Source organism: Paramisgurnus dabryanus, chromosome 1 (assembly GCF_030506205.2).
Source record: "Paramisgurnus dabryanus chromosome 1, PD_genome_1.1, whole genome shotgun sequence".
In the NCBI taxonomy this organism is placed as follows: domain Eukaryota; kingdom Metazoa; phylum Chordata; class Actinopteri; order Cypriniformes; family Cobitidae; genus Paramisgurnus; species Paramisgurnus dabryanus.
Window position 1 is genome coordinate 2,059,886 of NC_133337.1, and position 17,521 is coordinate 2,077,406.

At 37.0% G+C, this 17,521-nt stretch overlaps 1 long non-coding RNA gene across 5 annotated transcripts; it reads left to right on the plus strand.

The window, feature by feature from the left end:
- The first annotated feature begins 2,888 nt into the window (after positions 1-2,888).
- Positions 2,889-16,971, plus strand: LOC135747010 (uncharacterized). Of its 5 annotated transcripts, XR_012337102.1 has the most exons (12): positions 4,623-5,013; positions 5,574-5,654; positions 5,795-5,868; positions 6,485-6,577; positions 6,746-6,809; positions 6,876-6,974; positions 7,646-8,692; positions 9,792-9,909; positions 10,215-10,254; positions 10,455-10,534; positions 11,430-11,487; positions 14,484-16,971. It is a non-coding gene; the product is annotated as an uncharacterized lncRNA (long non-coding RNA). The 5 variants fall into 5 exon arrangements; XR_010531652.2 differs by lacking the exons at positions 4,623-5,013; positions 10,215-10,254 and adding an exon at positions 2,889-4,603; XR_010531649.2 differs by lacking the exon at positions 10,215-10,254 and having other exon boundaries at positions 4,623-5,404.
- The last annotated feature ends 550 nt before the right edge of the window (positions 16,972-17,521 follow it).

Genomic DNA, 17,521 nt, shown 5'->3' on the forward strand with positions numbered 1-17,521 from the left:
GCAGGTGACTGGAACTTTTCCCTCTTGCTCCTTAGATTCTTTGCGGTAATTTCCTCACAATTCCTTTGAACTCGGAGTGGCTTCAGTCAACACAAGCACAGCACTACACTGCAAGCTTTGGGTGTACACAAACACATTGAAGACAAAGACTCACCCACGACACTCCACACACTTTAAGTGACTAAGACTTAGCCAAACTCGGCCCGGGTTCGTCGTGTGGCTGGTTAGACGGTGTTCTCATTAGAGGGAAAAAGCACCTAATTATGGACGTCGGACCTCGTGCATTTACTCCTAGTTGAAATGTGCTCCTCGGCTCACCCACGCTTCTCTCCACGGTGGGGCCGCAACTGTTCATTGAACTCACACCACACGTTAGGTAATATACCCTCTTCCACTCTGCACAGTACAGTGTACGGCGTTACTCACGTGCGATGTCAATGCTTCACAGCGTTGGCTCTCTATATAGACTTCCAGTATTACTCCCCGGCTCACCCACGCTTCTCTCCACGATGGGGCAGCAAACTGTTCATTGGACTCACAACACACGTTAGGTAATATACCCTCTTCCACTCTGCACAGTACAATGTACAGCGTTACTCACATGCGATGTCAATGCTTCACAGCGTTGGCTCTCTATATAGACTTCCAGTATTACTCCCCGGCTCACCCACGCTTCTCTCCACGGTGGGGCCGCAAACTGTTCGTTGAACTCACAACACACGTTAGGAAATATACCCTCTTCCACTCTGCACAGTACAGTGTACAGCGTTACTCACGTGTGATGTCAATGCTCCACAGCGTTAGCTCTCTGCATAGACTTCTAGTATTACTCCCTGGCTCGCCCACGCTTCTCTCCACGGTGGGGCCGCAAACTGTTCCTTGAACTCACAAAACACAACAACAGCAGAGAAAAGCACTTTTTCCGTGGTGCTCCTTTAACAACCGACACCAACTCCTCTCTCTCGCCTTCTTCGGCCCCGCACTCTTTCCGCTCGCTTAACGATCCCCCGGATGAACGGAGCCGTCAGGCTTTTCCCTCGGAGTGTGTGGTTTGGTTCGCCCTAGGTGGAAAGGAGCTCGCCCCGGATTCGACCGCCATAGGCAGAAATGCATCTGCCCAAGTCAACCGCTCTCTTCCTGTGTTCCTATGGATCTATTTATGTGTCTCTTCTTCGATTCATCTTCCAATCACAAGTCGCCACCTTAATTGTTCTCACCTGCTGCTCATAAAGCCCCAATTGTGTTGCCACAGCAACCAGGAAATACTGGTGTTTACAATGTTCGGCCTGGGCGGAAACCATCTTCGGGCAGAACCAATCTTCGCCACTTTTGGTTCCGCCCTAAAATAGTCACCCTGTGACATATACATGGCTGTAAAGTGTAATAAAAATACTGAAGTGAAAAGAAGTCCTTCACTTAGAGAATGATCGTGATTTCTAATCGTGATCAAAAGTTTGAGCAAAACAATCGTGATCATTATTTTTCCTGGAATCGTGCAGCCCTATGTCAAAGTAATGTACATGTGGTAAAAATGTACAGCTATAAGATAAAATGTGTTTTCGTTAACATTTTGTTTATAGCTACATTTAAGCAGAGACAGTAAATGCGATGACAGGGCCCCTCACAAAGTTGCTTAGGGCCCCCAGAAGGCCAGGATCGGCTCTGTCAGTTAGTAACGATAGCGCCTACATTAACATTTCCTTTTGGATATGTGAGTTCCGGTGAATCAGCGGGTGGTCAGCGGCGTATACACAGACGAGGGCAGCTTCATCTCTGCAAGTCCTTCTGAAATTTGCGGCGATCTCAGTGCAGCTGCTTTGCCCTCCGATGTCTGATGGTCAAACATAAAATATTCCCTTTGGAAATATCTAATTGGCATTTTAATTTTGTCTCATCAATTTATTTATCTTTATCATTCATATGAAGTAGGTATATTTGTTAGTCACATATATTTTATATAATCTTTACACTGTAGTAAATTACTGCGCATTAACTGGTGTTTTTTTGTGTTTATTTCATGTTGTACAGTCGTTTAGTAGTTTTAAAATAAATGGTTTTATAATAAAATAAATAAATGTGTTTATATCATACTTCATTTTGTAATAAATACATTAATCAGCGTATTCAGGTGTTGCCTTAACCACATATTAGGGTTTTTGCATTTGATATATTTCGTTAAAAATACATTAAAATAAGAATAGCCAGGACTGCACGGTTAGACTGAATGACGACTCGGGGTGCGTTCCACTCCAGTTTTAGACAAACACTCGCGAACTTCCCTAAGCACTTCCCCTCGGGGGAATCCATAGATATCATATAGAAGACTAGATGCCCTATTGGCCGCTGGGGACTGAGAAATACGGCGGCCATCTTAAACCGGTCGTTCTCCTAGTTTCGTTGCATGGCAGCAGATAAGATGTCAGAGCACTGTGGAGCATTTTCCTGTTCTAATCGGCGGACGATCGCAAATAGAGCCCGGAGGATTATTTTCACAAGTACTTTTTAACATCGCGGTAGTATTGGTTGTATTTTGTGAATAGAATATTACCAGAAAATTGAGAAAGAGCCACCCAGCACAAGACGTCATTTAGACGTTGTTTTTTGGGCTAAATCACGTCGGCCCGTCATGACCTTCATTTAGTCCAAAAAAAGACGTTGAAAACTGGTCTTTGTTTGGTCCGTCTAATTCAGTCCAAATTTAGCCTAAAATTAGACGTCTTTTTCGGACCACTTTTCAACGTGTCTCCATTCAATAATAATCCTGACAAAATATGCATGAATGTATTCGTAGAAACAATAAATACTGAGCACATTGAACAATAATAAAACACACGCTTTGTTTAAAGTCTATTAATATTTCTGTTTATTTTAATTAAATAAATATGTTAAAGGGACACAAGGCAGCATTTTTATGTTAATAAATCATCTTCGTAAGTCGGTATATGGTTAAATGACTCATTACATGACGAATGAAGACTCTCTCGCCCGCCCCTACCGTCTGTAGGAAGAATACCCCACTTGCAAGTTCGCTGTATCCGACCCGGTGTCCTTCAGTCTCGTATAGTCTTAGATATAGAACGCATTTACTCCCAGACACTAGGGGGAGCTAGTAGATAAATAATACTCAGACTTGCCTTGTGTGCCTTTAAATGTGCTCTAAACAGGTCATTTTGGTCCTGTTGTACAGCACTGATAGAAGCACTTCATTTTCATCTTTTAACAAATATCTTTATTTTCTTTTAATATGATATTATTGGCAGAGGCGCGCGACCATCTCATGCTTTGTGATCACGTGATTATTCAACCGGAGACGCGCGTTGGGGATTTACCGATTTTCTCCTCAGACAAGTACTTTTCTGTTTTGTGGTCGATTCTGGGGTAAGTTTCCTTAAATTCGTTGTTACTTTATTGAAATTAGTTCACAGGGATGTTAATTCAGTTGTCAGTATATGTCGATACGACTAATAAATGATCAATTTGAATGTTTATTGTTTGTTAGTAATGTTAGCTCGAGCGCTGTCAGCTTGACTGAGCTCGTCGCGCAGGTGTGAGCTAATGGACATCTTTTATTTGTCTTTATATCTTCTATATAATCGTGTTATGCTTGTTTTTAAATGTATTTTAAATTGTTTAGTTAATTATAATGCAACCCAGCGGGCATATGACCGACCTTCAACGTTGAAATTTGGTTGAAATTAGGTCAGTTGTTTGTTCAACGTTGAAACAACGTTGAAACAATGGTGAATGGTAAACGGTTGAAAAAGGTTAATAAAATGCTTAAAAATCAACGTTGAAATTTGGTTGAAATAACGTCAGTTGTTTGTTCAACGTTGATTCAACGTTGAAACAACGTTGAAACAACAGTGAAGTAAATGGTTGCAGAGACACAATAAAATAATGTTTTATAATATGTGAATCATTCAGAAAAAAAATGTAAAAACTCATTTTATAATATTGATGAAATTATAAAAAAAATGTAACAAATAATTGAATATACAGGTAGCGAGGTAATCTCGCGAGATTACACGAGACTGGACTGTTTTAACCATAGATATGTATATAAAGGCTAGATGGCTCGTCCGCGCTGATGGCCAATTGAGTTGAACGTCCGCATTTTGGCGGCCATCTTAGGACAGGGCGCTCGCTCACTCGTAGCATTGAGTTTTAATGATGCAGGTACTTTTAAATGACCATAACTTGCTTAATTTTTTACCGATTTTCAAACGGATTGGTTTGTTATAAACGTCAAAGATGTACCTATGACACTGAATACGTATACTAAAAATAAATAAAAAATTCATGAAACATGTTAAAGCATCCATAATTATAGCCACGTTAATAACGTTTGTAAAAAACCAAACCGTTTGTAAATCCGTCAAGAATTCAGCAAGTTACGAGCATTTTAGTTGGCGTATGTCACTCACCTTCCGTCCACAGCAGCAGGGAGCAGCACTATGGCAGCACTGACCTAAGACGGCCGCCAAGTGACGACACAGCTGACTCCGCCTTGAGCCATCTAGCCTTTATATACATATCTATGGTTTTAACGGCTGTCTGCGAGATCTTGCGTATCACACGAGAAAATGCTTCAGAGAAAGAAGAGGTAAGGAAATATAAGTCAATGTAAACGTATAACGTTATTTTATTCACATATACAAAGTGGTATGACAAAAAAGCACGATGCCAAATCGGGTTTTTTTCTGTTAGTTGCGAATGTATTCGTTATAGTAGTTAATTTACTAGTCCACGGGATGTTCCCGCCGAAATTGGATTTCGTTATTATGAATATTAATAAATTAATATGAGGTGTGTTTTTATCAACTTAACCACTTGGTTGTTTTTGCTTCAGAAAAGCAACTAGTTATAAATGTAAGGGCTTTTTGGACAACTTCGGTGAAAAAGTGTTGATTTCGTAGTTCAGTCAGCGTAACTTATATCCGAGAGGTCTTACAGGCGCCACAGACACCTATCAGCCTTTTGTAAGGAGGAGCAGCTCGAGTACGGTGCGGTCCGGTCAGTGTTAGCTGCTTAGTTTCTCAAATTACTATTACTGATAAAGTGTTAAAACTTAGATGAGATGTTGGTGTTTTATGGCTCACGAATTCGCAATAACGGATACGTATAGCAGTTCGTGTTAATGACATTAATCCAAACTTATTGATGACATGATAACATGGGCGTCGAATCCAATATTAATCATGCTGAGGTTTTCTCGACGGGGTAATGTGTATAAATGCAGTTATAAAATTAAAAGGGACAAGATAGTCGACGTGACCCTCATGTTTCCATGGCAATCACTCAATTACGCTTATGACGCTCACCTGCGGTCATTCGCGCAGTATCCACGATTTTAAGCGGCTTGAAACACTTAAGTTAACTCCTTTGTACGAAAATATCATGTCGTGTAAGTTTGCATGTTCTATTTGAATTGAAATACATTGTAACGGTGTAATTTTGCTTACTTGTTGAATAGTTAGCAAGTTTTAATGGAAATAGAAAATAATGGTTTTCTAGACAAATGCTCTTGTTTTTAGTATATTTTTATAACTCTTTTGTAATGTCTTCGTTATCAGAGCCCTTCAAATTAGAATAGTGATGATGATCTTGTCAATGCTGAGATTTTCATGCATCAACAGCCACTACATCTGGATCAGGTAATGTTGTGTTAACCCTGCTATTCTACAGTATTTACTTAAATGCAGTATGCAAGTGTATGTATTCATGTTCTGATAAAAGTCATTATAGAATTCTCTTCCAATATTGCACTAATTTTTCTTTTTTATATTTTGTCAAGATTGAACAAGAAACAGACAGCAAGGGTTGTCAGGTCAGAAACAGAATGACACACAAACACAAGAAACTTCACAGGTGAGAATTGAGAGTGGCTTTTTAAAAACACCTGCTACTTGTTTCTCAAGACTGGTTTATCATTGTCATTAGGAAAATATAAGAAACTAATTTAGGATACAATGGTTACTTTTCAGCACAGCAATTAATTTCTTTTGTATGCCACTATTCCTTCTACAGTATGTAGGCCTACATATTTCAAACACTTTGTTTTCAGTATACAGAGACAAAAGTTAATCCAGTGTTCAGAGTGGATGTTGATGCAAGTTTTATAGAGGCTTCATATTGACAGGAAAAAAATGGGTCTTTGTGGTGGTGTACATGACAGCATTTATTTGTTCTTATCTTTATGTATTATGGCTTTAATCATAATTTTTTTTAATTGTCAATGAGCTACCACCTACCCTGGTAATGCACCACCAAGATACCATGTTGTAATAGAAATCCGTAATTTACCATTTCTTTTTTGTGAAACGTTTCCCCTAAAACCTTACAATGAATTTAATATTTGGTTTGTAACCAAATCAAATTCTACTAATCCTAATAATTAAGATGCAGTGTTTTGTATTTCACAATTTATGTTTTCTTTTTAAAAGGGGCTATGACTTGTTTTTATTTTATGTGTTTTAAATTGTAGGCAGATCAACATGCAATTTGAAGACGTGTGATAAAATACAGAGAGGTGAAGTAGTGTGTCTTTCCAGATCCCCAAATCATTCCCCCTTAAAAGGTAATGAATAGTGTTATGAAAATTTTTTTAAAGATTCTTAATTTCTTTAAAAGTTGTACTTGGGCCACAGTTTTCTGTATTTTTAACCAAAAGATTACATTTATATTTCTATACTAATGAAATATGTTTTTCTTTTTCCAAACTTTATCAAATGCAATGATCGCTAAGATGAGCCTGAAGAGGAGATTTGGGAAGATGCTGTTTCGTAAGTCGCTTTGCCAGATCACCTGTGGTAAGTTTATAAAACATGTATTAAAAATAGGATTAGAACATCTCCTAATCAAAAGTTTTTGATCAGGTCGGGATGTCTGCTAACAAGATGCCTTGCTGGTCTGGGCGAGTTTAAAGGCTTACACAGACAATCCAGAAGTTCTGAAGTCCATCTTCGATTTCATTGGTAAGGGACTACACAAAAGGCTGTTTGACCCACACGTAAAGCAACCTCTCAGTGTTTGCTTTGTTAAGCATCTCTTTTAGGGGTGTTGAAAATATAAAGTTAATATCACTTAAGCATTCAGTATTGGATTCATTTGTAACCACATCGATCAGAAGCACCATTCACTTACATAGTAGGATAAAGAATACTATGGTAGTCAATGGTGCTTCTGGTCAGTTTGGTTGCAGACATTCCTTAAAAAATCTTTGTGTTCATCAGGACGATTTAAGGTGTAGAAACATCTCAGCAACCTCAGTTGTTGCAAAGGGTCTGAATATGTATAATGTAAATATGATGTTTTCTTTTTTCATACATTTGCAAAAGTTTCTAAAATTCTGTTTTTACTTTGTAAAAATATCTAAACAATTACAGTATCATGCAACAACATAAAATTGAAAGTGAAAGGTGTATGATTTCTGAATGCACTGTAGATGATATTAATTGAACCTCATTGTCATCTTCGTAAACACAACAGCTTTGTTCTTTCATCAGATGGCTATGCAATGTTTCAAGTCAGACTATCAAAGAAAACGCATCTTGCCCTGATGTGCAATAACAAGATTTTTTTGTACATGGGCTAAAATGCAGCATTTTTTGAAAATTAAATATCTTGTGTTTTTTTCCCTCCTTAGATGCTGTCATCGTATTAAGTACAGCATGAGCTAGAATTGATTGATTGGTGGTGGCCATAAGAAGACTGTCAACTAAACCAACAACAAAATTCATATTTGCAGTTTTTCTTGAATAAAGTTTTTCTATTCAGATTAATAAAATGACTTTTAAACATGATTTTGTTTAATATTTTATGATTTTATTATATATTTAGAAAATTCCACTTCTGCACTACTAACTGGAAACCTAACTGTTTGAAAGAATGTGTTTTTATCCATTAAAAAATATTTTTAACAGCTGCTTTCATGTTTATTTGAAAAGAGTAGGCACCTTCCATTTTATTTGTCCACATTTAAACTTTACCTTCCTTAAGTGTTTAGTTTTATGAATGGGGTTGTACTGTAAGTTATGCGTAGCAAGTTGCATTCATATGATAATTGCACTAAAAATGACAAGTTTACAGTAAATAATTTAGTGAGTATTGCAGTGTAAAGTAAAAATCTATATTTAGTGTTAAAAACAACAAGGAAATAGAAGGTTGAAATTGCGTCATGATATCAACCATAATTCACCTATGTTGAAAGTGTGACGTTGAAACAACGTCGTGATTTCAACGTTGAAATTTTTTTCAAAACCGAAAGGTAATCCAACGTTGATTCAACGTTGGTACCTGACGTTGATTCAACATTGAATCAACGTTGAAATGCCGACTGGGAAGTTTACTCCAATTATTGTAGTGTGGGCTTTTTTCATTTTACGGCTAGCCTGATTGAGCCCGTGGCACAGCTGTGAGCTAACAGTTAACGTTAGTGGATATTTGTTTTATATCTTTAATAAAAACGTGTTGTGAAACATTTTTTCTTAAGTGTATTAAACAAATTATATCGCAAGTTTACTCCATGTATTGCAATGTATGTGTGCTTTGTTCAGCTCCCTATCAAAATTACATTAACTACTCTACTTTAAAATGTTAAAGGCCATTCTGAATAAATAACTGTTGTATATTTATTGTTACTTCTTTCAGATCCTTTTCTTGGTGTGTCTCGATGTTTTCTATTGGCTAAAGAGTAAGTATTACTTTGTTCATATTTTCACAGCCACCAGAATCAGACTCAAGTCAAGTGCTCAAAAGTGAAATAGCATGTTGGTCTCTTCAATGCAATGATAAATAAAATAGTTATAACTAATTAAATAGTCATATCTCACTTTGACTTTATGTACAGTTTGCTCGAGGTCAAAACACAGCTCATTCATACAAATCAAACAGTGACACTTGCTATATGTCTGCTTTCTTTTTATAGCAATAAAAGCATAGAGATATATAAAGCAAAGACAACTATAAGATAATCCTTTAGGAGCCAGTAAAACATCTACAGTTACAGCAGTAAACATACTTGTTATGGGGTAAGAAAAACTAGTACAGTGTAGATATGAACTATGGTATCCTAAGCACTTCTCTTATTATTGCTTCTGTCTTGTTCTTCATTTTTTGTAGTGCAAATAAGTAGACTTAGAGTAAGTACAAATTGAGCTTTTAGTACTGACGTGGATATTACATCGCCATTCGTTTGAAAGAAATAACAGACACTTTGAATGAAAGTGGTATGAATACTTAAAGGAATAGTCTATCAATTTTCCATATTAAACTATGTTATTACCTTAACTAAGAAGAGTTGATACATCCCTGTATCATCTTAGTGCGTGCACGTAATCGCTGGGGCGCGCTGCGACACTTCGATGGCATTTAGCTTAGCCTCATTCATTCAATGGTACCAAACAGAGATAAAGTTAGAAGTGACCAAACACATCAACGGTTTTCCTATTTAAGACGAGTAGTTATACGAGCCAGTTTGGTGGCACAAAATAAAACGTAGCGCTTTTCTAAGCGGATTTAAAAGAGGAACTATATTTTATGGCGGAATAGCACTTTTGGGAGTACTTCGACTCGCCTGAAAAATCTGCTCCCCTTCTCTCTCTCATAATGGGAGAGGGAGGGTGTTACTGCGCCGAGTCAAAGTACTCCCAAAAGTGCTATTCCGCCATAAAATATAGTTCCTCTTTTAAATCTGCTTAGAAAAGCGCTACGTTTTATTTTGTACCACCAAACTTGCGTGTATAACTACGATAATAATACTTTTTCTGATGCTGCTGTTTACTCCATTGTAGCATGTCTCTGTGAAACTGACAATCTCAGGTAGGAGCTGCTGGTTTGTGGTTGGCAGTATGGATCACAGTCTGCGACTCATGAGGAGCTGGGCTGGAGACATGAAGAGGTTGTCAACAGGTGTGTTCCTGTACTCTACCAAAATGAGATAGGGATCAGTCATGTGGGCCAATGTGTGTGAAACTTAATGTTTTTGCAAAGTCTTCAAACTCTTTGTGTTGATATTGTGGACCTTTTAATTTCACTGGTATGCCATGTCTCGCGAAAGTGACTAAGCTTGCTGATGACAGTGGCAGCCATAGTAGTGTTGAGTTTGTCTAATTGGAAGAAATGGTTATAGTAATCTACATTAACTATTTATTCATTGTTCGAGGTGAAGAGGTCTGAAGCTAATACCTGCCACTGTCTGATTGGTATTTCATTAGGAATCATGGGTTCCTTGGTATTTGAATTATGTTGAACCAGGCAAGTACTCCATCTTTCGATCATGTGTTCTATCTGCTTACACATTTCTAGCCAGAAAAACATTTCGTGCTCTTAGCTTAGACTTCTCAGCGTGTGCGCATATCTCAGGTCAGATATGACTATTTTCTTATCTTCACTGGTCAATGAAAGTTTGTCTTAAAAGTCAATAATGTATGTGGGAAATTGTCTCCTCTTTGCAGGCCATCCATCCAAGATCATCTATCTGAGCTGCTGAAAACTGCCTCGGTACGGATCTGTTGGAGCTTTGTGTCACTGACTGGTAAGTTTTTATAATTAAGTGAATCTACATGTCCATATCTTTGATGAGATTGTCATGTTTTGTTGCTATGGTCTTTCTGGAGAGGGTGTCTGCCACAGGAATCTCCTTTCCTGTTCCGTGTTTGATGTCATATTTCTAGGGCTGTAGAATCATTCTTTAAAGTCGAGGAGGAGCGGCATCTAGCAGGACCCTATGAAATCCATTAAATTTTTGTCCCGAATTCAGTTTTATTTTTCTCAAATAATCACACCAAACGCTTTTTAAACAAGAGCAGTGTGACGCGACTTTTCATATTGCTAGCAACCAACGAGTCAGCTGTCTTGTCAATCAAATATTGAAGCGTGATATTATTTTGCTATAAACTGTCATATTAGCAGAAACTTTATAAAGAGGACATTGTTTGAGGGTGAGAGGTGCACAAACACGTAGGAGAGTGAGCGAGTGGAGTCCGGTTCTTCAAAGCAACTGTAAACTTCCCTCACCACACCGTAAGGCCCGCCTCTCCCCCCATTCGATTGGACAATAGAAAGATGCGAATGACGTCGGCTGCTTTTCCGCTCTCAGCGCTCCTTCAAAAGCGTGTGCTGCGGCTGGTGACAAAAACGCAAGGCGTTCCGGCGCGCATAAACAGTGCGCAAATACTCCCTGCCCATAGAATATAATTAAAAAAGGCGCCTGCAACTGCCATAAATGCGTTTGGTGTGATTGGCCCCTAAGAGTGATTCTTAGCTTTAAGTCATTTGACAACTTGCTTTTTATACTTAAGATTGAAAGTAGGAGTATATTTCATGAATTCTTAGTACTTAAGACAAAAATGGCACTTTCAGAAGCTTGATAAATATGGGAACAGTAGTCCAACTTAAAACTAACTTCAGTTTCTTTCCTTTCCTATCAGTATTTCTGCAAATTCCTGTTCCGTGTCACATGGCTTATGCAAGACTGAATCCATAAAGGTGAGTCGTCATCATCATGAGAAACGTCTTTGCTCACTACATGCACATTTCTTTTATAAGCAGAATGACACACTTTGGTGAAGTGATTATGTTTTTGGGGCTGTTTAAACTTGGTATTAAAGCCGCTCTATGCATTTCGGCGTTTTTGTCAAACAGCGACCCCTAGAGTCGCTGGAGAATACTTGCAACTGTCGTAATTTTCCACTCTAGTACTCCAAAGGTAATGACCAGGTAATGTTTCACAATTTCATACAAATATTAGGCTACTGCATAGTCTACTAAACTACAGATGATGGTAATAGGATAATAAGAAGTTTATTCCAAGTGTAGAGTGCATGTAATAATAAAGTACCGCGTTTGCTAGCTTGTAACGTTTTTACATGATTGCAGCTAAATCACAAGTAAACATTACAAAATGCCATGACAAATTTAATTGTGTACGTTGCATTATTTCATAACATTGTTCGCTATAATGTCACTATACATGATTATTGCTATCTATCATAATAGTTTGCAAATTGTGCATGTTCACACTATTTACAACCTCTAGGCTTATTTATGTCCTGATAATTATGTGAGATATTGACAACTGTTGTAATGATAATCGCATGACATACTACAAGCAAGCGCAACAACATACAACATAGACCGCAAACAAGTTTACAAATAAGAGATTTACTTACTAGTCCATCAACAAGATCGCCAAATCAGCATCCCATCCAGTGCTGTCTTTTAGCTCACGCCAACGAGTAAAAACCTGACCGAGTGGGACTCTTGTCCGGTTACTAACGCGGTCAGATTCTCTTTTCCTTTTCCAACTCTCTTCCGAACGCGCTTTCTTAACTTTTAAATTGTTTAGCCTCACGTCTCAAATCTCAAATTCGCGCGTGCAGTTGTTGTCGTCATAGGCTTGATCAAATTTATGCGGCGCTGCAAGAACAGACAGCCGGATGACGTCAAAGTGCCGTCTCGGATCATTCTCGTGGTACTTTGCCGTCATCCAGCGGTCGGTTCTTGTAGCGCTACACAAAGTCGAACAAGCCTAACGTGTGTGACGTCGTTGCCATAAAGCAAGTCGTGATTCTCGCGAGATTTGTCAGGGGCGGTTCTCTCAAGCTTGCATTGCTGGTTTTGGTAGCGGCGTCCTCCCCGAGCTTCAACAGGAGGATGATTCGCCCTACTATGACTTTGTTTACCACCGAAATAACTTTGAAGTTGTTACATTAAGGTAAAATAACTGCATAGTGTGTCTTTAAGATGTGTGTGTTTTTTTGTCGATCGGATCATAAGCGGATGAGAAGGACACATTCTGTTACACCTGGTATTTAAATCCGTCAGTTTTGTCCCCTTTCAACCTCTTCTGTTCTGAATACTTTTAGGGGATGGTCTGTAGTAGGGATAGGCGATATGGCCTAAAATCCATATTGCGTTATACATTGCAGCCTCTTGCGATAGCGATATGTATTGCGATATAATAATTTCAATAGACTCGTTTCAGAACAGGTTATATAGACCCTTACAAAAGCCAAACTGCTAAAAAAGTAAGTAAAAGTAAACCGTTATGGCCAGATTAGTCTTGTTACCTCTCTTAGCTGGAACTTTTGCCTGACACACTCTACATCAGGGGTGTCCAGACTTTTTTGTGTGGTGATCTACTTTTAAAATGATAAAGCCGACAAGATCTATCTGCTAAAACATATATATATATATGCATGTTTCACAATTACTAGACCATAATGCCAATTTCGCGCGTGGAGCAGCAGTTAACTTATGTAACGTATGGCTTAAATCCAAAAAAATAGATGTTGCATCTATTCAAAGCTTTTTCGCGAGTTCCTCTGTTTCGCTGACGCTTTCATCCATGTTTATTTGGCTGCAGCTCTTGGCTCTAAAGTTCGCGGGTAGATTGTTTCATTAACACGCATTATCGCGATAGTGCAATAGATTTAAAATCTCTATCGTATGCCAATTTTCTATCGTTTATATTGCATATTGTTTATATTGCCCATCCCTAGTCTGTGGAGACTGTGGGCGATTCCTTCTGCTGTCATTTAAACATGAGCAGAAGTAATGACAGGATTTAAATGGACGCAGCTAATATTATGCCAGAGTCCGCTGCTTGTAAGTAAACATGCGGCACAGTGTTTTGTACATTTATATGTAAAAGCTTTCTTTGATATTTCTATGATATTCTCTTGTGGGTGTTGGAACACATTCTACCACATGCACGCTTACACTACATGAGCAATCCGATTAAAAGTGTTTTCAACTACCTCTGAATGTGGTCAAAAGTGGACAACCTCAAGATGTTTTGAACATCATTTACACATGTCTTTAGCATCGTCCACTTGTGATCCGATCGACAACAGCACATCTTAATACCAAGTGAAAATAGCCCCTTTTTTACTTGCGCTTCCAAGCTTTATAATGGTAGAAAACATCAATTAGGGAACAACTTCTGACTTTGAACCTCAATAAAGTGCATTCCTCCTTCACAGAGGTAATCCATATTCAAATGTTTACAGCAAACTAGTTATTATAGTTTATAAAGTTTAAAACATTATCTTTTCTTACTATATAGCATTGATTACCAACAGAAGAACTTTATTAACCCCTTGGAGCGGTGTGGATTACTTCTTTAAAGGCTGCACTTCTTTGGGAAAATGTACCCTGATCCATGTTTTTTCCCATATTAAGCTTGGAAAAGCAAGGACATTTACTAAAATAACTCCAAATGTGTTAGTCTGAACATGTGTATGTCGAGTTACTGAGTGTGAGTACATCACGGGGTAATTTTAAAATCTGTCTGAAGCATTGCTTTAAATATTTAAATGGAGTATAGCAATACATAATTGGGACTAAATAACAAAGGTAAAATAAAATATAAATTCCTTTTAATATTAGTGTACCTAATTGGATTGATCATGCTTTTACTTTTTGTTAAGACAACCCCTGTTTTTAATGTTAACATTAAAAAAATTTATGTTCTCACTTAGATGCTGTAACCATAAAGTTACCAGGACAACACACCTGGAGTGACCGAGAGCAGGATGAAGAAAGAATCGGACAAGAAAATATCAACTGGTGCCCATGAGGAGACATATTGTTCTTGGACCTGCTTTTTCTGTTTAGTAATAAGTGGTTTTATGTGGTTACATAAAAGTAATTTAATATTCAATCCACAAGCTAAATTTCCTACATTTTCTTAAAAGGGTAGTTGACCCAAAAAGGAAAATTCTGTCATTTACACAAACAGTTTGGTTACCAACATTTCTCACAATATCTGCCTTCCTGTTTATCAGAACAAAGAAATTTATGCGGGTTTGTAACAACATGAGAGTGTGTAAATGATGACATAATTTTCATTTTTGGGTGAAGTACCCCTTTAACATTTTTATACACAGGGGTAGGGGTGTGCAGCGGAGTCAGTATTTGTATCTGTAACAGTCTCAAAATAATTTGTATCTGTATTTGTATTCGGATTAAACCGGAAGTGGGTGGGTTGACAACTCATATTACATTAAAATGGCATTTTAAATGCATTTTTGCTTTTTATTATAATTATAACTTAAATAACTGTAAATATTTATTCAAGATAATACAAAATTTTAATCAAAAAGACAAATAACTTGATTCTCGTTAGTAATACTCATGGAAAGCAAACAACTCATTTTTAAAGCCTCATACAGCTTGTGCTATGCATCATTGTATTGTAGCATTAAAATAACAAACTTGAAAGCACGTTGACAAAACTGTAGGGTAGATCACCTTTAAATGTTTATTGTGCCTGTCAGCACAGTTCCATGAGACCTATTCTTTCTAAATGAGTGCGATGTTTTCAGAAAAAAATAAGTAGCCTAATCCCTAGTCTAGCGATTTAAATATAGTAATTAAACATCTAAAATGATCGTTATTTGTAAGTTTTCTAAAAGAGTGAAATATAACCTAATACTACTCGTATATCCATGTCTGACATCTTGGTTTCAGTTTAAAAACATGCAGGAATTTGAAAATAAAATGCAGGACTTGCTTGATGCTTAAAGAGTTATTAAGGGAGATAAAGTTCGGGAACTGATTTCAAACTCGCGCTGACTGACAGATCCGAAATGCAACGCAGGGACACGCAAGTGGCGCAGTATATGCACAGAATAGTTCAAAAACATCTGTTTTGATAAGAATTTACGAAAGCATAATAAGCATTAGAACAAACTTGCTGAGCTCATTTTTATCTATGTCCATATAGCGTTTGCGCGAATATAACGAATTGTTTAAAAAAAAAACTTTCTTATTATTCTTCATCTAAATAAATAAATAATCAGTTTAAATTTTTAAATAACAGTATGCTCTATAAAAAATAAGTTTTGACTTAGTTCAAAACCAGCAACATGATTTAAAACAATAATGTAATTAGAAATATTTAATTCAAATGTTTCAGTTGTTATTTGCTTACTTTATTTTTATTTTTATTGCAATTCATGTCATAGTATTCTTCAGTTTAAATTTTGCTTTTAAATTGTTACATTTTCATATTTTTATCTATTTACTTATTTATTTTATATTCACCTAGATTGACAATAAAGCTTGCTTTGACTAGAAGTAATTAAAATATCATCTACCGGTGCCACAGAGATACAGAGTTATTAACGAATATTTTATTATCAGAGTGCAGCATTTTATCAAGGTTTTCTGTCCTAATTAAATAAAACGGATTTTTTTTACAGTTGGGTTAAAAGAAGTTTGATATTAGCAGCGTTTTTAAGATTTTAAACTAATTCCAAAACAGCTCGCGTTTCTAAATAAGGGTTGCGCCGAAAATGTCATTTTATAGATTGCACTCATTCACTTCACACACATATTATTCTTGCTTTACGGGGTTTATAATTTAGAGCTGTTCCAGTAAACATGTGATTATGTCTGGCCGAATATTTTCTCTGTTATTCGGATGAATTCGTTGTTCGTTTTGAAGCTATTATCCGTGCCCTTCCGAATAACGTATTCGGCTTCGGTCACATCCCTACCCAGGGGTAAAAGAAATGTATATTAAACATTTTGTCTTTTTTTGTTACTGCTACTTTCAACAAGACTAATTATTCAGCCAAGCTTATTTTGTACTTTAAGAAATTAACAGCTTTTATGGTTTTTAAGACACAGATATGTGCTCACAGTTTGCCCATAGAATGCCCAGTGGTCCCACAATTTTCCCGCAGTATGCCCACATTTTTCCCACGTATTTGTATTTAAATAAATTTTCCACACAGTATTTTGTATTTGTGATATCTGAATTTGTGATAGTAATTTGAATTTTAAAACAATTCCATGTATGTATGGCTATCTCAGATCATATGCATGTGAAAGGCAGTTTCTGGTATAAATAGCAGAACACAAAAGGCTTTCTGTGTCAGAAATGCAGTCAAAAAGTGGGACAACAAGGATAACTGATCATGAAGGTAAGAATCTTAACCATGCCAGGTGAGGGATATATTATGGCTGAAAAACAATAAACCAATTAATGAAATATTCATGTCATATGTGTGTTTGACATAAATTCGTATTACCTTTTTGTTAGCTGTCCTACTTTGAGATAATTATTAGCCTAATAATAATAATAGTAAAATTAATATTATATAATACATTCTTGAAACGAGGTTAAACCCTTGGAAAGACATAGGAAATAATATAGAAATTTAGCCCATTTATAGACGTCTTTTCAACGACCATGAAAAGACGTCTTTTAGCCTTTCACTTTACAACCAAATTTAGCCTTTTTCTAGACATCGATTTATAGACGTCTTTTCAACGACATGAAAAACACGTCTTTTCACCTTTCACTTTTCAACCAGAATTTCACGTCATTAAGACGTCTGGAGAAGTCGTCGTTTCGACGTCTTTTCAACCAGATTTTGCTGGGTGGTATTGATTTTACTGTACTGAAATCGTAGCCAGCTAACGTTCGCTAGGCTATGTTTACTAGCCAGCCGCTGTTCACCCTGCAAGGAGAGTGGGGTAAAGTAAAGTAATAATTACAAGAGTTTCT